This window comes from Oncorhynchus keta, chromosome 21 (genome assembly GCF_023373465.1).
Source record: "Oncorhynchus keta strain PuntledgeMale-10-30-2019 chromosome 21, Oket_V2, whole genome shotgun sequence".
Taxonomy (NCBI): Eukaryota; Metazoa; Chordata; class Actinopteri; order Salmoniformes; family Salmonidae; genus Oncorhynchus; species Oncorhynchus keta.
The window spans coordinates 49,699,913-49,725,182 of record NC_068441.1 but is presented as its reverse complement, the minus strand read 5'-3'; the positions used below and the strand labels follow the sequence as shown (position 1 = coordinate 49,725,182).

At 45.8% G+C, this 25,270-nt stretch overlaps 1 protein-coding gene across 9 annotated transcripts in view; it reads right to left on the bottom strand.

The window, feature by feature from the left end:
- Positions 1-25,270, bottom strand: part of dock3 (dedicator of cytokinesis 3) — a 532,012-nt gene that overhangs the window by 361,147 nt on the left and 145,595 nt on the right. The gene's annotated exons all lie outside the window — the stretch shown is intronic.

The following is a 25,270-nucleotide window of genomic DNA, read 5'->3' as shown; positions in this document are numbered from 1 at the left end:
AACAACCCTTATTTCAACCCTCAGCCCACCCTCAGAAAACAAGCCATCTCAACCCTCAGACCACCCTCAGAAAACACCCCTGATATCAAACCTCAGACCACCCTCAGAAAACACCCCTGATATCAACCCTCAGACCACCCTCAGAAAACACCCCTGATATCAACCCTCAGACCACCCTCAGAAAACACCCCTGATATCAACCCTCAGACCACCCTCAGAAAACACCCCTGATATCAACCCTCAGACCACCCTCAGAAAACACCCCTGACATCAACCCTCAGACCACCCTCAGAAAACACCCCTGATATCAAACCTCAGACCACCCTCAGAAAACACCCCTGATATCAAACCTCAGACCACCCTCAGAAAACACCCCTGATATCAACCCTCAGGACTGATGTTATCTTAATGTTCAGTATAATTTGAGAGTGAATGGGGTCAGGTAGGACTGATGTTATCTTAATGTTCAGTATAATGTGAGAGTGAATGGGGTCAGGTAGGTCAGATGGTAGATGTCAGAGAGGAGATGGTGGATGTCAGAGAGGAGATGGTGGATGTCAGAGAGGAGATGGTGGATGTCAGAGAGGAGATGGTGGATGTCAGAGAGGAGATGGTAGATGTCAGAGAGAAGATGGTAGATGTCAGAGAGGAGATGGTGGATGTCAGAGAGGAGATGGTAGATGTCAGAGAGGAGATGGTGGAAGTCAGAGAGGAGATGGTGGATGTCAGAGAGGAGATGGTGGAAGTCAGAGAGGAGATGGTGGATGTCAGAGAGGAGATGGTAGATGTCAGAGAGGAGATGGTGGATGTCAGAGAGGAGATGGTGGAAGTCAGAGAGAGAGATGTCAGAGAGGAGATGGTAGATGTCAGAGAGGAGATGGTAGATGTCAGAGATGGTGGATGTCATGAGGAGATGGTAGATGTCAGTGAGGAGAGGAGATGAGATGGTAGATGTCAGAGAGGAGATGGTGGGATGTCAGAGAGGAGATGGTCAGAGAGGAGATGATCAGAGAGCTGGAGATGGTGGATGTCAGAGAAGAGATGGTGGATGTCAGAGAGGAGATGGTGGATGTCAGAGAGGAGATGGTGGATGTCAGAGAGGAGATGGTAGATGTCAGAGAGGAGATGGTAGATGTCAGAGAGAAGATGGTGGATGTCAGAGAGGAGATGGTGGATGTCAGAGAGGAGATGGTGGATGTCAGAGAGGAGATGGTGGATGTCAGAGAGGAGATGGTAGATGTCGGAGAGGAGATGGTAGATGTCAGAGAGGAGATGGTAGAAGTCAGAGAGGAGATGGTAGATGTCGGAGAGGAGATGGTAGAAGTCAGAGAGGAGATGGTAGATGTCGGAGAGGAGATGGTAGAAGTCAGAGAGGAGATGGTAGATGTCGGAGAGGAGATGCTGGATGTCAGAGAGGAGATGGTGGAAGTCAGAGAGGAGATGGTAGATGTCAGAGAGGAGATGGTAGATGTCAGAGAGGAGATGGTGGATGTCAGAGAGGAGATGGTGGAAGTCAGAGAGGAGATGGTGGATGTCAGAGAGGAGATGGTGGATGTCAGAGAGAAGATGGTGGATGTCAGAGAGAAGATGGTGGAAGTCAGAGAGGAGATGGTGGAAGTCAGTGAGGAGATGGTAGATGTCGGAGAGGAGATGGTAGAAGTCAGAGAGGAGATGGTAGATGTCAGTGAGGAGATGGTAGATGTCAGAGAGGAGATGGTAGATGTCAGTGAGGAGATGGTGGATGTCAGTGAGGAGATGGTGGATGTCAGAGAGGAGATGGTAGATGTCAGAGAGGAGATGGTAGATGTCGGAGAGGAGATGGTAGATGTCAGAGACGAGATGGTAGATGTCAGTGAGTAGATGGTAGATGTCAGAGAGGAGATGGTGGATGTCAGAGAGGAGATGGTAGATGTCAGTGAGGAGATGGTAGATGTCAGAGAGGAGATGGTAGATGTCAGGTTTAATAAAACCAAGTCAATGTGTGTCAGTGTGGCAGCAGTCCTCTTTCTTTGACTAAACACTATAGTCTGTTCTGCACAAGACAACATGGGGCCTCTGAGACCTTAACATAATTGTAGTAGTCTAACTCTCAGACTTGGGGTCTCTGAAACCTCAACATAATTGTAGTAGTCTAACTCTCAGACATGTGTTACAGAGTGAAAGGTTATAATACTATAAAACACAAGGGGAAGTTGAATAAGAGATGCAGCAGTGTGCTGAGTCCTGAAGCCTCGTAGACTTGACACATGGGCCTCAGAGACTTCCACATAATTGGAGGAGCCTAGCTAACTCTCATCTCATCTGAATATGGAACATTGTTTCATCAATGTAACTAACGAGAATACAGATTGGCACACACACAAGTGCGTATGCGCATACGTACACACACACACACACACAAACAAACACACAAACACACAAGCACACAAGCACACGCCCAAACCAAACACACACAGACACTCAAACACATGACAACGGGACAGGCTTATTCCCTTATTCCCTAATAGCCTTATTCCATCATTCCCTAATAGCCTTATTCCCTAATAGCCTTATTCCCTTATTCCCTAATAGCCTTATTCCCTTATTCCCTAATAGCCTTATTCCATCATTCTCTTATTCAATTATTCTCTTATTTCCTTATTCCCTAATAGCCTTATTTCCTTATTCCCTAATAGCCATATTCCCTAATAGCCTTATTCCCTTATTTCCTTTTTCCTTAATAGCCTTATTCCCTTATTTCCTTATTCCTTAATAGCCTTATTCCCTAATATCCTTATTCCGTAATAGCCTTATTCCCTAATAGCCTTATTCCCTAATATCCTTATTCCGTAATAGCCTTATTCCCTTATTCCCTAATAGCCTTATTCCCTTATTTCCTTATTTCCTAATAGCCTTATTCCCTTATTCCCTAATAGCCGTATTCCCTTATTTCCTTATTCCGTAATAGCCTTATTCCCTAATAGCCTTATTCCCTAATAGCCTTATTCCCTTATTTCCTTATTCCCTAATAGCCTTATTCCCTTATTTCCTTATTTCCTAATAGCCTTATTCCCTAATAGCCTTATTCCCTTATTTCCTTATTCCCTAATAGCCTTATTCCCTTATTTCCTTATTCCTTAATAGCCTTATTCCCTAATAGCCTTATTCCCTAATAGCCTTATTCCCTTATTTCCTTATTTCCTAATAGCCTTATTCCCTAATAGCCTTATTCCCTTACTCCCTAATAGCCTTATTCCCTTATTTCCTTATTTCCTAATAGCCTTATTCCCTAATAGCCTTATTCCCTTACTCCCTAATAGCCTTATTCCCTTATTTCCTTATTTCCTAATAGCCTTATTCCCTAATAGCCTTAATCCCTTACTCCCTAATAGCCTTATTCCCTTATTTCCTAATAGCCTTATTTCCTAATAGCCTTATGCCCTAATAGCCTTAATCCCTTACTCCCTAATAGCCTTATTCCTTAATAGCCTTATTCCCTTATCCGCTAATAGCCGTATTCCCATATTCCCTTATTTCCCTATTCCCTTATTTCCTTATTCCCTAATAGCCTTATTCCCTTTTTTCCTTATTCCCTAATAGCCTTATTCCCTTATTTCCTTATTTCTGGATAGCCTTATTCCATTATTCTCTTATTTCCTTATTCCCTAATAGCCTTATTTCCTTATTCCCTAATAGCCTTATTCCCTAATAGCCTTATTCCCTTATTTCCTTATTCCTTAATAGCCTTATTCCCTTATTTCCTTATTCCTTAATAGCTTATTCCCTAATAGCCGTATTCCCTAATAGCCTTATTCCCTTATTTCCTTATTCCTGAATAGCCTTATTCCATTATTCCCTTATTATCTTATTCCCTAATTCTCTTATTCCCCAATAGCCATATTCCTTAATTCCCCAGCACTATATGGAAATGTGTTAAGATAAAGAATAGAGAAGCGAACGCTACAGAGGAACAGACGGAGAGACAAACTGAGAGACAGACAGCCAGACAGATGGCCAGAAAGAGAGAGAGAGAGAGAGAGAGAGAGAGAGAGAGAGAGAGAGAGAGAGAGAGAGAGAGAGAGAGAGAGAGAGAGAGAGAGAGAGAGAGAGAGAGAGACAGACAGACAGACAGACAGACAGACAGACAGACAGACAGACAGACAGACAGACAGACAGACAGACAGACAGATGGACAGAGAGAGAGAGAGAAAGAGAGAGAGAGGGAGAGAGAGAGAGAGAGAGAGAGAGAGAGAGAGAGAGGGAGACGGACAGACGGACAGACAGACAGACAGACAGACAGACAGACAGAGCGAGAGAGAGGGAGACGGACGGACAGACAGAGAGATAGAGAGAGAGAGGGATGGACGGACGAACGGACGGACAGAAAGAGAGAGAGGGACTGACTGGACTGGATACTATTCACTGTCTGTAACACCTGTGGCATCGCAAGAGAAGTCTGCTGGTTGTGTTGTACTAACACAGGACACTAACACACTTTGTGTTGTGTTAACACAGGACACTGACACACCTTGTGTTGTGTTAACATGATACTTGGATACTTGGATACGCTTGGATTGCGTCCTACCTGACAGGTCGCTCCTACCAGGTGGCGTGGCGAGAATCTGTCTCCTCACCACGCGCTCTCACCACTGGTGTCCCCCAGGGCTCTGTTCTAGGCCCTCTCTTATTCTCGCTATACACCAAGTCACTTGGCTCTGTCATAACCTCACATGGTCTCTCCTATCATTGCTATGCAGACGACACACATTCATCTTCTCCTTTCCCCTTCTGATGACCAGGTGGCGAATCGCATCTCTGCATGTCTGGCAGACATATCAGTGTGGATGACGGATCACCACCTCAAGCTGAACCTCAGCAAGACGGAGCTCCTCTTCCTCCCGGGAAGGACTGCCCGTTCCATGATCTCGCCATCACGGTTGACAACTCCATTGTGTCCTCCTCCCAGAGCGCTAAGAACCTTGGCGTGATCCTGGACAACACCCTGACGTTCTCAACTAACATCAAGGCGGTGTCCCGTTCCTGTAGGTTCATGCTCTACAACATCCGCAGAGTTCGACCCTGCCTCACACAGGAAGCGGCGCAGGTCCTAATCCAGGCACTTGTCATCTCCCGTCTTGATTACTGCAACTCGCTGTTGGCTGGGCTCCCTGCCTGTGCCATTAAACCCCTACAACTCATCCAGAACGCCGCAGCCCGTCTGGTGTTCAACCTTCCCAAGTTCTCTCACGTCACCCCGCTCCTCCGCTCTCTCCACTGGCTTCCAGTTGAAGCTCGCATCCGCTACAAGACCATGGTGCTTGCCTACGGAGCTGTGAGGGGAACGGCACCTCAGTACCTCCAGGCTCTGATCAGGCCCTACACCCAAACAAGGGCACTGCGTTCATCCACCTCTGGCCTGCTCGCCTCCCTACCACTGAGGAAGTACAGTTCCCGCTCAGCCCAGTCAAAACTGTTCGCTGCTCTGGCCCCCAATGGTGGAACAAACTCCCTCACGACGCCAGGACAGCGGAGTCAATCACCACCTTCCGGAGACACCTGAAACCCCACCTCTTCAAGGAATACCTAGGATAGGGTAAGTAAGGGTAAGTAATCCTTCTCACCCCCTTCTCCCCCAAAAAAAAAAAAAAGATTTAGATGCTAGTGGCTGTTCCACTGGATGTCATAAGGTGTATGCACCAATTTGTAAGTCGCTCTGGATAAGAGCGTCTGCTAAATGACTTAAATGTAAATGTAATACTGACACACCTTGTGTTGTGTTAACATGATACTGACACACCTTGTGTTGTACTAACACAGGACACTAACACACCTTGTGTTGTGTTAACAGGACACTGACACACCTTGTGTTGTACTAACACAGGACACTAACACACCTTGTGTTGTGTTAACAGGACACAAACACACCTTGTGTTGTACTAACACAGGACACTAACACACCTTGTGTTGTGTTAACACAGGACACTAACACACCTTGTGTTGTGTTAACAGGACACTGACACACCTTGTGTTGTGTTAACAGGAAACTGACACACCTTGTGTTGTACTAACACAGGACACTAACACACCTTGTGTTATGTTAACACAGGACACTAACGCACCTTGTGTTGTGTTAACAGGACACTAACACACCTTGTGTTGTGTTAACAGGACACTGACACACCTTGTGTTGTGTTAACAGGACACTGACACACCTTGTGTTGTACTAACACAGGACACTAACACACCTTGTGTTGTGTTAACAGGACACTGACACACCTTGTGTTGTGTTAACAGGACACTAACACACCTTGTGTTGTGTTAACAGGACACTAACACACCTTGTGTTGTGTTAACAGACACTGACACACCTTGTGTTGTGTTAACATGATACTGACACACCTTGTGTTGTACTAACACAGGACACTAACACACCTTGTGTTGTGTTAACACAGGACACTAACACACCTTGTGTTGTGTTAAACAGGACACTGACACACCTTGTGTTGTGTTAACAGGACACTGACACACCTTGTGTTGTGTTAACATGATACTGACACACCTTGTGTTGTACTAACACAGGACACTAACACACCTTGTGTTATGTTAACACAGGACACTGACACACCTTGTGTTGTGTTAACAGGACACAAACACACCTTGTGTTGTGTTAACAGGACACTGACACACCTTGTGTTGTGTTAACAGGACACTGACACACCTTGTGTTGTGTTAACAGGACACTGACACACCTTGTGTTGTGTTAACAGGACACTGACACACCTTGTGTTGTGTTAACAGGACACTGACACACCTTGTGTTGTACTAACACAGGACACTAACACACCGTGTGTTGTGTTAACATGATACTGACACACCTTGTGTTGTGTTAACATGATACTGACACACCTTGTGTTGTACTAACACAGGACACTAACACACCGTGTGTTGTGTTAACACAGGACACTGACACACCTTGTGTTGTGTTAACAGGACACAAACACACCTTGTGTTGTGTTAACAGGACACTGACACACCTTGTGTTGTGTTAACAGGACACTGACACACCTTGTGTTGTGTTAACAGGACACTGACACACCTTGTGTTGTGTTAACAGGACACTGACACACCTTGTGTTGTGTTAACATGATACTGACACACCTTGTGTTGTACTAACACAGGACACTAACACACCTTGTGTTGTGTTAACAGGACACTGACACACCTTGTGTTGTACTAACACAGGACACTAACACACCTTGTGTTGTGTTAACAGGACACTGACACACCTTGTGTTGTACTAACACAGGACACTAACACACCTTGTGTTGTGTTAACAGGACACTGACACACCTTGTGTTGTGTTAACAGGAAACTGACACACCTTGTGTTGTACTAACACAGGACACTAACACACCTTGTGTTATGTTAACACAGGACACTAACGCACCTTGTGTTGTGTTAACAGGACACAAACACACCTTGTGTTGTACTAACACAGGACACTAACACACCTTGTGTTGTACTAACACAGGACACTAACACACCTTGTGTTGTGTTAACAGGACACTGACACACCTTGTGTTGTGTTAACAGGACACTGACACACCTTGTGTTGTACTAACACAGGACACTAACACACCTTGTGTTATGTTAACAGGACACTAACGCACCTTGTGTTGTGTTAACAGGACACTGACACACCTTGTGTTGTGTTAACAGGACACTGACACACCTTGTGTTGTGTTAACATGATACAACACACCTTGTGTTGTGTTAACAGGACACTAACACACCTTGTGTTGTGTTAACAGGACACTAACACACCTTGTGTTGTGTTAACAGGACACTGACACACCTTGTGTTGTGTTAACAGGACACTGACACACCTTGTGTTGTGTTAACAGGACACTAACACACCTTGTGTTGTGTTAACAGGACACTAACACACCTTGTGTTGTGTTAACAGGACACTAACACACCTTGTGTTGTGTTAACAGGACACTGACACACCTTGTGTTGTGTTAACAGGACACTAACACACCTTGTGTTGTGTTAACAGGACACTAACACACCTTGTGTTGTGTTAACAGGACACTGACACACCTTGTGTTGTGTTAACAGGACACTAACACACCTTGTGTTGTGTTAACAGGACACTGACACACCTTGTGTTGTGTTAACAGGACACTGACACACCTTGTGTTGTGTTAACAGGACACTAACACACCTTGTGTTGTGTTAACAGGACACTGACACACCTTGTGTTGTGTTAACATGACACTGACACACCTTGTGTTGTGTTAACAGGACACTGACACACCTTGTGTTGTGTTAACAGGACACTGACACACCTTGTGTTGTGTTAACAGGACACTGACACACCTTGTGTTGTGTTAACAGGACACTAACACACCTTGTGTTGTGTTAACAGGACACTAACACACCTTGTGTTGTGTTAACAGGACACTAACACACCTTGTGTTGTGTTAACAGGACACTGACACACCTTGTGTTGTGTTAACAGGACACTGACACACCTTGTGTTGTACTAACACAGGACACTAACACACCTTGTGTTGTGTTAACAGGACACTGACACACCTTGTGTTGTACTAACACAGGACACTAACACACCTTGTGTTGTGTTAACAGGACACTGACACACCTTGTGTTGTGTTAACAGGACACTAACACACCTTGTGTTGTGTTAACAGGACACTGACACACCTTGTGTTGTGTTAACAGGACACTGACACACCTTGTGTTGTGTTAACAGGACACTGACACACCTTGTGTTGTGTTAACAGGACACTGACACACCTTGTGTTGTGTTAACAGGACACTGACACACCTTGTGTTGTGTTAACAGGACACTGACACACCTTGTGTTGTGTTAACAGGACACTAACACACCTTGTGTTGTGTTAACAGGACACTGACACACCTTGTGTTGTGTTAACAGGACACTGACACACCTTGTGTTGTGTTAACAGGACACTGACACACCTTGTGTTGTGTTAACAGGACACTGACACACCTTGTGTTGTGTTAACAGGACACTAACACACCTTGTGTTGTGTTAACAGGACACTGACACACCTTGTGTTGTGTTAACACAGGACACTAAACACCTTGTGTTGTGTTAACAGGACACTACACACCTTGTGTTGTGTTAACAGGACACTGACACACCTTGTGTTGTGTTAAACAGGACACTAACACACCTTGTGTTGTGTTAACAGGACACTGACACACCTTGTGTTGTGTTAACAGGACACTGACACACCTTGTGTTGTGAACACAGGACAACACTGACTTGGATGGAAAACCTTGTGTTGTGTTAACAGGACACTGACACACCTTGTGTTGTGTTAACAGGACACTGACACACCTTGTGTTGTGTTAACAGGACACTGACACACCTTGTGTTGTGTTAACAGGACACTAACACACCTTGTGTTGTGTTAACACAGGACACTAACACACCTTGTGTTGTGTTAACAGGACACTAACACACCTTGTGTTGTGTTAACAGGACACTGACACACCTTGTGTTGTGTTAACAGGACACTGACACACCTTGATTTGTGTTAACACAGGACACTAACACACCTTGTGTTATTAACAGGACACTAACACACCTTGTGTTGTGTTAACAGGACACTGACACACCTTGTGTTGTGTTAACAGGACACTGACACACCTTGTGTTGTGTTAACAGGACACTGACACACCTTGTGTTGTGTTAACAGGACACTAACACACCTTGTGTTGTGTTAACAGGACACTGACACACCTTGTGTTGTGTTAACACAGGACACTAACACACCTTGTGTTGTACTAACAGGACACTAACACACCTTGTGTTGTGTTAACAGGACACTGACACACCTTGTGTTGTGTTAACAGGACACTAACACACCTTGTGTTGTGTTAACAGGACACTGACACACCTTGTGTTGTGTTAACAGGACACTGACACACCTTGTGTTGTGTTAACAGGACACTGACACACCTTGTGTTGTGTTAACAGGACACTGACACACCTTGTGTTGTGTTAACAGGACACTAACACACCTTGTGTTGTGTTAACAGGACACTGACACACCTTGTGTTGTACTAACACAGGACACTAACACACCTTGTGTTGTGTTAACAGGACACTGACACACCTTGTGTTGTGTTAACAGGACACTAACACACCTTGTGTTGTGTTAACAGGACACTGACACACCTTGTGTTGTGTTAACAGGACACTAACACACCTTGTGTTGTGTTAACAGGACACTGACACACCTTGTGTTGTGTTAACAGGACACTGACACACCTTGTGTTGTGTTAACAGGACACTGACACACCTTGTGTTGTGTTAACAGGACACTGACACACCTTGTGTTGTGTTATTTGGTTTGACACACCTTGTGTTGTGTTAACACAGGACACTACACACCTTGTGTTGTGTTAACAGGACACTGACACACCTTGTGTTGTGTTAACAGGACACTGACACACCTTGTGTTGTACTAACACAGGACACTAACACACCTTGTGTTGTGTTAACAGGACACTGACACACCTTGTGTTGTGTTAACAGGACACTAACACACCTTGTGTTGTGTTAACAGGACACTGACACACCTTGTGTTGTGTTAACAGGACACTGACACACCTTGTGTTGTGTTAACACCGACAAACGCTGACACTACACATCCAAGTATATCTGACCAAATTGTGAAAGACAATAATTGTCATTTTGAATTTTCAAAGTCAGTGCTGAAGAGGTGAAAACACTATTGTTGTCTATGAACAATGACAAGCCACGGGGTCTGACTTGGATGGAAAATTACTGAGGATAATAGTTGTCACGACTCCGACCGAAGGTGGCTCCCCTTCCCGTTTGGGTGGCACTCGGCGGTCGTCGTCGCCGGCCTACTAGCTGCCACTGATTATTTTCTCCCCCTCCTTATGTGTTTATTGAGTGCACCTGTTTTGAGTTGGTTATAATTAGTGAGGCTTTATTAGTCAGCCGGCCCGCCTGGTTCTTTGTGCGGGATTGATTATTGTAACCCTGGTGTTTGCAGTAGATGTCCATGTTTGTGTTTTTAGTGCTAGACTGTTTTCGTTTCCCTGTGTCTGGGGCATTTGGTTTGAGCACCTGTAAGTGGGGGGACCGTAGTTCACCGTGTGTGGGGCATTTGGTTTGAGCACCCGTAGTGGGGGGACCGTAGTTCACCGTGTGTGGGGCATTTGGTTTGAGCACCCGTAGTGGGGGGACCGTAGTTCACTGTGTGTGGGGCATTTGGTTTGAGCACCCTGTAAGTGGGGGACCGTAGTTCACCGTGTGTGGGGCATTTGGACCATAGTTCACCGTGTGTGGGGCATTTGGTTTGAGCACCTGTAGTGGGGGGACCGTAGTTCACTGTGTGTGGGGCATTTGGTTTGAGCACCTGTAAGTGGGGGACCGTAGTTCACCGTGTGTGGGGCATTTGGTTTGAGCACCCGTAGTGGGGGACCGTAGTTCACTGTGTGTGGGGCATTTGGTTTGAGCACCTGTAAGTGGGGGACCGTAGTTCACTGTGTGTGGGGCATTTGGTTTGAGCACCTGTAAGTGGGGGGGGACCGTAGTTCACCGTGTGTGGGGCATTTGGTTTGAGCACCTGTAAGTGGGGGGACCGTAGTTCACTGTGTGTGGGGCATTTGGTTTGAGCACCTGTAGTGGGGGACCATAGTTCACCGTGTGTGGGGCATTTGGTTTGAGCACCTGTAAGTGGGGGGACCGTAGTTCACTGTGTGTGGGGCATTTGGTTTGAGCACCTGTAGTGGGGGGACCGTAGTTCACCGTGTGTGGGGCATTTGGTTTGAGCACCTGTAGTGGGGGACCGTAGTTCACCGTGTGTGGGGCATTTGGTTTGAGCACCTGTAGTGGGGGGACCGTAGTTCACTGTGTGTGGGGCATTTGGTTTGAGCACCCGTAGTGGGGGGACCATAGTTCACCGTGTGTGGGGCATTTGGTTTGAGCACCCGTAGTGGGGGGACCGTAGTTCACCTGTGTGTGGGGCATTTGGTTTGAGCACCCGTAGTGGGGGACCGTAGTTCACCGTGTGTGGGGCATTTGGTTTGAGCACCTGTAAGTGGGGGACCGTAGTTCACTGTGTGTGGGGCATTTGGTTTGAGCACCTGTAAGTGGGGGACCATAGTTCACCGTGTGTGGGGCATTTGGTTTGAGCACCCGTAGTGGGGGGACCGTAGTTCACCGTGTGTGGGGCATTTGGTTTGAGCACCCGTAGTGGGGGGACCGTAGTTCACTGTGTGTGCATTAAAAAAGCACTTTATTGAACTCTGCTTTCCTGCGCCTGATTTGACCCTCACGACACCCAGGACCTTAGTGGACGATATTGTAAGGTCCTGGGTGTCGTGAGGGTGAAATCAGTCTTGTGCCCTCAGGCCTGGAGGGAAGAAAAAGGATTTCCGCTACCTAAGAATAGTAAAGCCCCCTTTACTGGCTCAAACTGCCGACCAATCAGCCTGTTACCAACCCTTAGTAAACTTTTGGAAAAAATTGTGTTAGACCAGATACAATGCTATTTTACGGTAAACAAATTGACAACAAACTTTCCAGCACAGCACTTATACAAATGCCTGATGATTGGCTGAGATAAATTGATGTTAAAAAGATTGTGGGGGCTGTTTTCTTAGACTTCAGTGCAGCTTTTGACATTATCGATCATAGTCTGCTGCTGGAGAAACGTATGTGTTATGGCTTTACACCCCCTGCTATATTGTGGATAAGGAGCTACCTGTCTGACAGAACACAGATGGTGTTCTTTAATGGAAGCCTCTCCAACATAATCCAGGTAGAATCAGGAATTCCCCAGGGCAGATGTCTAAGCCCTTTACGTTTTTCAATATTTACTAATAACATGCCACTGTCTTTGAGTAAAGCCAGTGTGTCTATACACGTCAGCTGAATGACTGCGACTGAAATGACTGCAGTACTTATCAAAGAGCTGCAGTTAGTTTCAGAATGGGTGGCAAGGAATACGTTAGTCCTAAATATTTAAAAAACTAAAAGCATTGTATTTGGGACAAATCATTCACTGAATTCTACACCTCAACTAAATCTTGTAAGAAATAATGTGGAAATTGAGCAAGTTGAGGTGACTAAAAACTGCTTGGAGTAACCCTGGATTGTAAACTGTCATGGTCAAAACATATTGATACAACAGTGGCTAAAATGGGGAGAAGTCTGTCCAAGCGCTACTCTTCTTAACAACAATATCAACAAGGCAGATTGTACAGGCTCTAGTTTTGTCGCACCTGGACTACTGTTCAGTCGTGTGGTCAGATGCCACAAATTGCAATTAGCTCAGAACAGGGCAGCACGGCTGGCCCTTGGATGTACACAGAGAGATGTCATTAATGATAAGCTTGTCAATCTTTCCTCGCTCAAAGTGGAGGGGAGATTGACTTCATCACTACTTGTATTTGTGAAAGGCATTACATGTTGAATGTACTGAGCTGTCTGTTTAAACTACTAGCACACAGCTCAGACACCCATTCATACCCCACAAGACATGCCACCAGAGGTCTCTTCACAATCCAGAATAGACTCTGGGAGGCGCACAATACTACATAGAGCCATGACGACATGGAACTCTATTCCACAGTACTACATAGAGCCATGACGACATGGAACTCTATTCCACAGTACTACATAGAGCCATGACGACATGGAACTCTATTCCACAGTACTACATAGAGCCATGACGACATGGAACTCTATTCCACAGTACTACATAGAGCCATGACGACATGGAACTCTATTCCACAGTACTACATAGAGCCATGACGACATGGAACTCTATTCCACAGTACTACATAGAGCCATGACGACATGGAACTCTATTCCACAGTACTACATAGAGCCATGACGACATGGAACTCTATTCCACAGTACTACATAGAGCCATGACGACATGGAACTCTATTCCACAGTACTACATAGAGCCATGACGACATGGAACTCTATTCCACAATACTACATAGAGCCATGACGACATGGAACTCTATTCCACAGTACTACATAGAGCCATGACGACATGGAACTCTATTCCACAGTACTACATAGAGCCATGACGACATGGAACTCTATTCCACAGTACTACATAGAGCCATGACGACATGGAACTCTATTCCACAATACTACATAGAGCCATGACGACATGGAACTCTATTCCACAATACTACATAGAGCCATGACGACATGGAACTCTATTCCACAGTACTACATAGAGCCATGACGACATGGAACTCTATTCCACAGTACTACATAGAGCCATGACGACATGGAACTCTATTCCACAGTACTACATAGAGCCATGACGACATGGAACTCTATTCCACAATACTACATAGAGCCATGACGACATGGAAGTCTATTCCACAGTACTACATAGAGCCATGACGACATGGAACTCTATTCCACAGTACTACATAGAGACATGACGACATGGAACTCTATTCCACAGTACTACATAGAGCCATGACGACATGGAACTCTATTCCACAGTACTACATAGAGCCATGACTACATGGAACTCTATTCCACAGTACTACATAGAGCCATGACTACATGGAACTCTATTCCACAGTACTACATAGAGCCATGACTACATGGAACTCTATTCCACAGTACTACATAGAGCCATGACTACATGGAACTCTATTCCACAGTACTACATAGAGCCATGACTACATGGAACTCTATTCCACAGTACTACATAGAGCCATGACGACATGGAACTCTATTCCACAGTACTACATAGAGCCATGACGACATGGAACTCTATTCCACAGTACTACATAGAGCCATGACGACATGGAACTCTATTCCACAGTACTACATAGAGCCATGACGACATGGAACTCTATTCCACAGTACTACATAGAGCCATGACGACATGGAACTCTATTCCACAGTACTACATAGAGCCATGACTACATGGAACTCTATTCCACAGTACTACATAGAGCCATGACGACATGGAACTCTATTCCACAGTACTACATAGAGCCATGACTACATGGAACTCTATTCCACAGTACTACATAGAGCCATGACGACATGGAACTCTATTCCACAGTACTACATAGAGCCATGACGACATGGAACTCTATTCCACAGTACTACATAGAGCCATGACAACATGGAACTCTATTCCACAGTACTACATAGAGCCATGACGACATGGAACTCTATTCCACAGTACTACATAGAGCCATGACGACATGGAACTCTATTCCACAGTACTACATAGAGCCATGACGACATGGAACTCTATTCCACAGTACTACATAGAGCCATGACTACATGGAACTCTATTCCACAGTACTACATAGAGCCATGACGACATGGAACTCTATTCCACAGTACTACATAGAGCCATGACTACATGGAACTCTATTCCACAGTACTACATAGAGCCATGACGACATGGAACTCTATTCCACAGTACTACATAGAGCCATGACGACATGGAACTCTATTCCACAGTACTACATAGAGCCATGACGACATGGAACTCTATTCCACAGTACTACATAGAGCCATGACGACATGGAACTCTATTCCACAGTACTACATAGAGCCATGACGACATGGAACTCTATTCCACAGTACTACATAGAGCCATGACGACATGGAACTCTATTCCACAGTACTACATAGAGCCATGACGACATGGAACTCTATTCCACAGTACTACATAGAGCCATGACTACATGGAACTCTATTCCACAGTACTACATAGAGCCATGACGACATGGAACTCTATTCCACAGTACTACATAGAGCCATGACTACATGGAACTCTATTCCACAGTACTACATAGAGCCATGACGACATGGAACTCTATTCCACAGTACTACATAGAGCCATGACTACATGGAACTCTATTCCACAGTACTACATAGAGCCATGACGACATGGAACTCTATTCCACAGTACTACATAGAGCCATGACGACATGGAACTCTATTCCACAGTACTACATAGAGCCATGACGACATGGAACTCTATTCCACAGTACTACATAGAGCCATGACGACATGGAACTCTATTCCACAGTACTACATAGAGCCATGACGACATGGAACTCTATTCCACAGTACTACATAGAGCCATGACGACATGGAACTCTATTCCACAGTACTACATAGAGCCATGACTACATGGAACTCTATTCCACAGTACTACATAGAGCCATGACGACATGGAACTCTATTCCACAGTACTACATAGAGCCATGACTACATGGAACTCTATTCCACAGTACTACATAGAGCCATGACGACATGGAACTCTATTCCACAGTACTACATAGAGCCATGACGACATGGAACTCTATTCCACATACTACATAGAGCCATGACGACATGGAACTCTATTCCACAGTACTACATAGAGCCATGACGACATGGAACTCTATTCCACAGTACTACATAGAGCCATGACGACATGGAACTCTATTCCACAGTACTACATAGAGCCATGACGACATGGAACTCTATTCCACAGTACTACATAGAGACATGACTACATGGAACTCTATTCCACAGTACTACATAGAGCCATGACTACAAGGAATTCTATTCCACAGTACTACATAGAGCCATGACGACATGGAACTCTATTCCACAGTACTACATAGAGCCATGACGACATGGAACTCTATTCCACAGTAGTACATAGAGCCATGACTACATGGAACTCTATTCCACAGTACTACATAGAGCCATGATGACATGGAACTCTATTCCACAGTACTACATAGAGCCATGACGACATGGAACTCTATTCCACAGTACTACATAGAGCCATGACGACATGGAACTCTATTCCACAGTACTACATAGAGCCATGACGACATGGAACTCTATTCCACAGTACTACATAGAGCCATGACTACATGGAACTCTATTCCACAGTACTACATAGAGCCATGACGACATGGAACTCTATTCCACGGTACTCCATAGAGCCATGACGACATGGAACTCTATTCCACAGTACTACATAGAGCCATGACTACATGGAACTCTATTCCACAGTACTACATAGAGCCATGACTACATGGAACTCTATTCCACGGTACTCCATAGAGCCATGACGACATGGAACTCTATTCCACAATACTACATAGAGCCATGACGACATGGAACTCTATTCCACGGTACTCCATAGAGCCATGACGACATGGAACTCTATTCCACAGTACTACATAGAGCCATGACTACATGGAACTCTATTCCACAGTACTACATAGAGCCATGACGACATGGAACTCTATTCCACAGTACTACATAGAGCCATGACTACATGGAACTCTATTCCACAGTACTACATAGAGCCATGACGACATGGAACTCTATTCCACAGTACTACATAGAGCCATGACTACATGGAACTCTATTCCACAGTACTACATAGAGCCATGACTACATGGAACTCTATTCCACAGTACTACATAGAGCCATGACTACATGGAACTCTATTCCACAGTACTACATAGAGCCATGACGACATGGAACTCTATTCCACAGTACTACATAGAGCCATGACTACATGGAACTCTATTCCACAGTACTACATAGAGCCATGACGACATGGAACTCTATTCCACAGTACTACATAGAGCCATGACTACATGGAACTCTATTCCACAGTACTACATAGAGCCATGACGACATGGAACTCTATTCCACAGTACTACATAGAGCCATGACTACATGGAACTCTATTCCACAGTACTACATAGAGCCATGACGACATGGAACTCTATTCCACAGTACTACATAGAGCCATGACTACATGGAACTCTATTCCACAGTACTACATAGAGCCATGACGACATGGAACTCTATTCCACAGTACTACATAGAGCCATGACGACATGGAACTCTATTCCACAGTACTACATAGAGCCATGACGACATGGAACTCTATTCCACAGTACTACATAGAGCCATGACTACATGGAACTCTATTCCACAGTACTACATAGAGCCATGACTACATGGAACTCTATTCCACAGTACTACATAGAGCCATGACTACATGGAACTCTATTCCACAGTACTACATAGAGCCATGACTACATGGAACTCTATTCCACAGTACTACATAGAGCCATGACGACATGGAACTCTATTCCACAGTACTACATAGAGCCATGACTACATGGAACTCTATTCCACAGTACTACATAGAGCCATGACGACATGGAACTCTATTCCACAGTACTACATAGAGCCATGACGACATGGAACTCTATTCCACAGTACTACATAGAGCCATGACGACATGGAACTCTATTCCACAGTACTACATAGAGCCATGACGACATGGAACTCTATTCCACAGTACTACATAGAGCCATGACGACATGGAACTCTATTCCACAGTACTACATAGAGCCATGACGACATGGAACTCTATTCCACAGTACTACATAGAGCCATGACTACATGGAACTCTATTCCACAGTACTACATAGAGCCATGACGACATGGAACTCTATTCCACAGTACTACATAGAGCCATGACGACATGGAACTCTATTCCACAGTACTACATAGAGCCATGACGACATGGAACTCTATTCCACAGTACTACATAGAGCCATGACTACATGGAACTCTATTCCACAGTACTACATAGAGCCATGACGACATGGAACTCTATTCCACAGTACTACATAGAGCCATGACTACATGGAACTCTATTCCACAGTACTACATAGAGCCATGACGACATGGAACTCTATTCCACAGTACTACATAGAGCCATGACGACATGGAACTCTATTCCACAGTACTACATAGAGCCATGACGACATGGAACTCTATTCCACAGTACTACATAGAGCCATGACGACATGGAACTCTATTCCACAGTACTACATAGAGCCATGACTACATGGAACTCTATTCCACAGTACTACATAGAGCCATGACTACATGGAACTCTATTCCACAGTACTACATAGAGCCATGACGACATGGAACTCTATTCCACAGTACTACATAGAGCCATGACTACATGGAACTCTATTCCACAGTACTACATAGAGCCATGACGACATGGAACTCTATTCCACAGTACTACATAGAGCCATGACTACATGGAACTCTATTCCACAGTACTACATAGAGCCATGACGACATGGAACTCTATTCCACAGTACTACATAGAGCCATGACTACATGGAACTCTATTCCACAGTACTACATAGAGCCATGACGACATGGAACTCTATTCCACAGTACTACATAGAGCCATGACTACATGGAACTCTATTCCACAGTACTACATAGAGCCATGACTACATGGAACTCTATTCCACAGTACTACATAGAGCCATGACGACATGGAACTCTATTCCACAGTACTACATAGAGCCATGACTACATGGAACTCTATTCCACAGTACTACATAGAGCCATGACGACATGGAACTCTATTCCACAGTACTACATAGAGCCATGACGACATGGAACTCTATTCCACAGTACTACATAGAGCCATGACGACATGGAACTCTATTCCACAGTACTACATAGAGCCATGACTACATGGAACTCTATTCCACAGTACTACATAGAGCCATGACGACATGGAACTCTATTCCACAGTACTACATAGAGCCATGACGACATGGAACTCTATTCCACAGTACTACATAGAGCCATGACGACATGGAACTCTATTCCACAGTACTACATAGAGCCATGACTACATGGAACTCTATTCCACAGTACTAGAGCCATGGATAAATGGAACTCTATTCCACAGTACTACATAGAGCCATGACGACATGGAACTCTATTCCACAGTACTACATAGAGCCATGACTACATGGAACTCTATTCCACAGTACTACATAGAGCCATGACGACATGGAACTCTATTCCACAGTACTACATAGAGCCATGACTACATGGAACTCTATTCCACAGTACTACATAGAGCCATGACGACATGGAACTCTATTCCACAGTACTACATAGAGCCATGACTACATGGAACTCTATTCCACAGTACTACATAGAGCCATGACGACATGGAACTCTATTCCACAGTACTACATAGAGCCATGACTACATGGAACTCTATTCCACAGTACTACATAGAGCCATGACTACATGGAACTCTATTCCACAGTACTACATAGAGCCATGACTACATGGAACTCTATTCCACAGTACTACATAGAGCCATGACTACATGGAACTCTATTCCACAGTACTACATAGAGCCATGACGACATGGAACTCTATTCCACAGTACTACATAGAGCCATGACTACATGGAACTCTATTCCACAGTACTACATAGAGCCATGACTACATGGAACTCTATTCCACAGTACTACATAGAGCCATGACTACATGGAACTCTATTCCACAGTACTACATAGAGCCATGACACACATGGAACTCTATTCCACAGTACTACATAGAGCCATGACTACATGGAACTCTATTCCACAGTACTACATAGAGCCATGACTACATGGAACTCTATTCCACAGTACTACATAGAGCCATGACTACATGGAACTCTATTCCACAGTACTACATAGAGCCATGACTACATGGAACTCTATTCCACAGTACTACATAGAGCCATGACTACATGGAACTCTATTCCACAGTACTACATAGAGCCATGACGACATGGAACTCTATTCCACAGTACTACATAGAGCCATGACTACATGGAACTCTATTCCACAGTACTACATAGAGCCATGACTACATGGAACTCTATTCCACAGTACTACATAGAGCCATGACTACATGGAACTCTATTCCACATCAGGTACATAGAACTGATGCAGCAGTAGAACTCTAATGGGGATACTAATGGCCATCCTACATGGGAATCTAATGGGGATACTACATGGACAAGCACTAATGGGACTCATCCACAGTACTAATGGCCATGACTAATGGGGATTCCACAGTACTAATAGAGGCATGACTAATGGAACATCTAATGGGCACATGCCATGACTAATTTTACTACATGGCCATCCTAATTCTAATGGGCATACTACATGAGCCATCCTAATGGGGATCTAATGGACATACTAATGGGCATGACTAATGGAACCATCCACAGTACTAATGGCCATGACTAATGGGCTCTAATGGACATACTAATGGCCATGACTAATGGACATCTATAATGGGCACCTATGGCCATGACTAATGGAACTCTATTGGGCATCCTAATGGGCATCCTAATGTCATCTATTGGACATCCTAATGGGCATGACTAATGGAACTCTATTCCATACTAATGAGGGATGACTAATGGGCTCATGGCACAGTACTAATGGAACATCCTAATGGACATCCTAATGGGCATCCTAATGGCCATCCTAATGGGCATCCTAATGGGCACAGTACTAATGAGCCATGACTAATGGACATCTAATGGGCATCCTAATGGCCATCCTAATGGGGATCTAATGGGCATCCTAATGGGCATCTAATGGCCATCCTAATGGGCATCCTAATGGGCATCCTAATGGCCATGGAACTCTAATGGGCATCCTAATGGGCATCCTAATGGCCATCCTAATGGGGATCCTAATGGGCACACCTAATGGGCATCCTAATGGGCATCCTAATGGGGTTCTAATGGGCATCCTAATGGGAAGTCTAATGGGCATTTTCTAATGGGCATCCTAATGGGGATCCTAATGGGCATCCTAATGGGCATCCTAATGGGCATCCTAATGGGCATCCTAATGGGCATCCTAATGGGCATCCTAATGGGCATCCTAATGGGGATCCTAATGGGCATCCTAATGGGCATCCTAATGGGCATCCTAATGGGCATCCTAATGGGCATCCTAATGGGCATCCTAATGGGCATCCTAATGGGCATCCTAATGGGCATCCTAATGGGCATCCTAATGGGCATCCTAATGGGCATCCTAATGGGCATCCTAATGGGGATCCTAATGGGCATCCTAATGGGCATCCTAATGGGCACCCTAATGGGCATCCTAATGGGCATCCTAATGGGCACCCTAATGGGCATCCTAATGGGCACCCTAATGGGCATCCTAATGGCCATGCTAATGGGCACCCTAATGGGCATCCTAATGGGCACCCTAATGGGCATCCTAATGGGGCATGGGCATCCTAATGGCCATCCTAATGGGCACCCTAATGGGCATCCTAATGGGCACCCTAATGGGCATCCTAATGGGCATCCTAATGGGCACCCTAATGGGCATCCTAATGGGCACCCTAATGGGCATCCTAATGGGCATCCTAATGGCCATCCTAATGGCCTAATGGGCACCCTAATGGGCATCCTAATGGGCATCCTAATGGTCATCCTAATGGGCACCCTAATGGGCATCCTAATGGGCATCCTAATGGGCACCCTAATGGGCATCCTAATGGGCACCCTAATGGGCATCCTAATGGGCATCCTAATGGGCACCCTAATGGGCATCCTAATGGGGATCCATAATAAATACAAATACAAACTACTACTGGTGACCACTGGCCAGGCTTTGAGCCCTTTGATACACACTACCGTATATTTGATCCTCTAGGATCTCTGGGACTGGGTTCTCCTATGAGAAGTCTCTTATTGCTCTGAAACATAGAAACCACATCCCCCTCCCATTCCATCCCGTCAACAGAGCTGTGTGTGATCTGACCAAGCCTTAGGGTTAATGGAATAGACAGCGTAGATTTCCCTGGAGAGATTGAGCAGATAAGTGTGTGTGTGTGTGTGTGTGTGTGTGTGTGTCGCTCCTTCCCGGCCTCCCATCCTGATCGATACACAACAAGAGGCCCAGTGAGCAGTGTCTAATGTCACACCATCTGACTCATTATAAGCCGGGCAACGCAGGTTCAGTTCACATCGAGAGTCACAGCTACAGACACAGCCGTCTCACAACCAGAGTCACAGCTACAGACACAGCCGTCTCACAACCAGAGTCACAGCTACAGACACAGCCGTCTCACAACCAGAGTCACAGCTACAGACACAGCCGTCTCACAACCAGAGTCACAGCTACAGACACAGCCGTCTCACCTGTCTACTGGCTTTGCCTGCTTCTTACGAATACCAATGGAGGAGGTTGTGGAGTCAGGGAGACTATGGAGTCAGGGAGACTATGGGGTCAGGGAGGCTATGGAGTCAGGGAGACTATGGGGTCAGGGAGACTATGGAGTCAGGGAGACTATGGGGTCAGGGAGAATATGGAGTCAGGGAGGATATGGAGTCAGGGAGGATATGGAGTCAGGGAGACTATGGAGTCAGGGAGGCTGTGGAGTCAGGGAGGCTATGTAGTCAGGGAGGATATGGAGTCAGGGAGACTATGGAGTCAGGGAGGATATGGAGTCAGGGAGACTATGGAGTCAGGGAGGATATGGAGTCAGGGAGGATATGGAGTCAGGAGGCTATGGAGTCAGGGAGGATATGGAGTCAGGGAGACTATGGAGTCAGGGAGGATATGGAGTCAGGGAGACTATGGAGTCAGGGAGGATATGGAGTCAGGGAGAATATGGAGTCAAGGAGACTATGGAGTCAGGGAGGCTATGGAGTCAGGGAGGATACAGAGTCGGGGAGGATATGGAGTCAGGGAGGCTATGGGGTCAGGGAGGCTATGGAGTCAGGGAGGCTATGGAGTCAGGGAGACTATGGAGTCAGGGAGGCTATGGAGTCAGGGAGGCTATGGAGTCAGGGAGGATATGGAGTCAAGTAGAGGCTTTGGAGTCAGGGAGACTATGGAGTCAGGGAGGCTATGGAGTCAGGGAGACTATGGAGTCAGGGAGACTATGGAGTCAGGGAGACTATGGAGTCAGGGAGGATATGGAGTCAAGGAGACTATGGAGTCAGGGAGGATACGGAGTCAGGGAGACTATGGAGTCAGGGAGACTATGGAGTCAGGGAGACTATAGAGTCAGGGAGGATATGGAGTCAGGGAGGCTGTGGAGTCAGGGAGACTATGGAGTCAGGGAGGCTATGGAGTCAGGGAGACTATGGAGTCAGGGAGGATATGGAGTCAGTGAAACTATGGAGTCAGGGAGGTTATGGAGTCAGGGAGGATATGGAGTCAGGGAGGCTATGGAGTCAAGGAGACTATGGAGTCAGGGAGGCTATGGAGTCAAGGAGTCTATGGAGTCAGGGAGGCTATGGAGTCAGGGAGACTATGGAGTCAAGGAGTCTATGGAGTCAGGGAGGCTATGGAGTCAGGGAGACTATGGAGTCAGGGAGGCTATGGAGTCAGGGAGGCTATGGAGTCAGGGAGACTATGGAGTCAGGGAGGATACGGAGTCAGGGAGACTATGGAGTCAGGGAGGTTGTGGAGTCAGGGAGGATATGGAGTCAGGGAGGCTATGGAGTCAAGGAGACTATGGAGTCAAGGAGACTATGGAGTCAGGGAGGCTCTGGAGTCAGGGAGGATATGGAGTCAAGGAGGCTCTGGAGTCAGGGAGGATATGGAGTCAAGGAGACTATGGAGTCAGGGAGGATACGGAGTCAGTGAAACTATGGAGTCAGGGAGGTTGTGGAGTCAGGGAGGATATGGAGTCAGGGAGGATATGGAGTCAGGGAGGCTATGGAGTCAAGGAGACTATGGAGTCAAGGAGACTATGGAGTCAGGGAGGCTATGGAGTCAGGGAGACTATGGAGTCAGGGAGGATATGGAGTCAAGGAGACTATGGAGTCAAGGAGACTATGGAGTCAGGGAGGCTATGGAGTCAGGAAGGATATGGAGTCAGGGAGGCTATGGAGTCAGGGAGACTATGGAGTCAGGGAGCCTATGGAGTCAGGGAGGCTATGGAGTCAAGGAGACTATGGAGTCAGGGAGGATATGGAGTCAGGGAGACTATGGAGTCAGGGAGACTATGGAGTCAGGGAGACTATGGAGTCAGGGAGACTATGGAGTCAGGGAGGATATGGAGTCAGGGAGGCTGTGGAGTCAGGGAGACTATGGAGTCAGGGAGGCTATGGAGTCAGGGAGACTATGGAGTCAGGGAGGATATGGAGTCAGGGAAACTATGGAGTCAGGGAGGCTATGGAGTCAGGGAGGATATGGAGTCAGGGAGGCTATGGAGTCAGGGAGACTATGGAGTCAGGGAGGCTATGGAGTCAGGGAGGCTATGGAGTCAAGGAGACTATGGAGTCAGGGAGGCTATGGAGTCAAGGAGTCTATGGAGTCAGGGAGGATACGGAGTCAGTGAGACTATGGA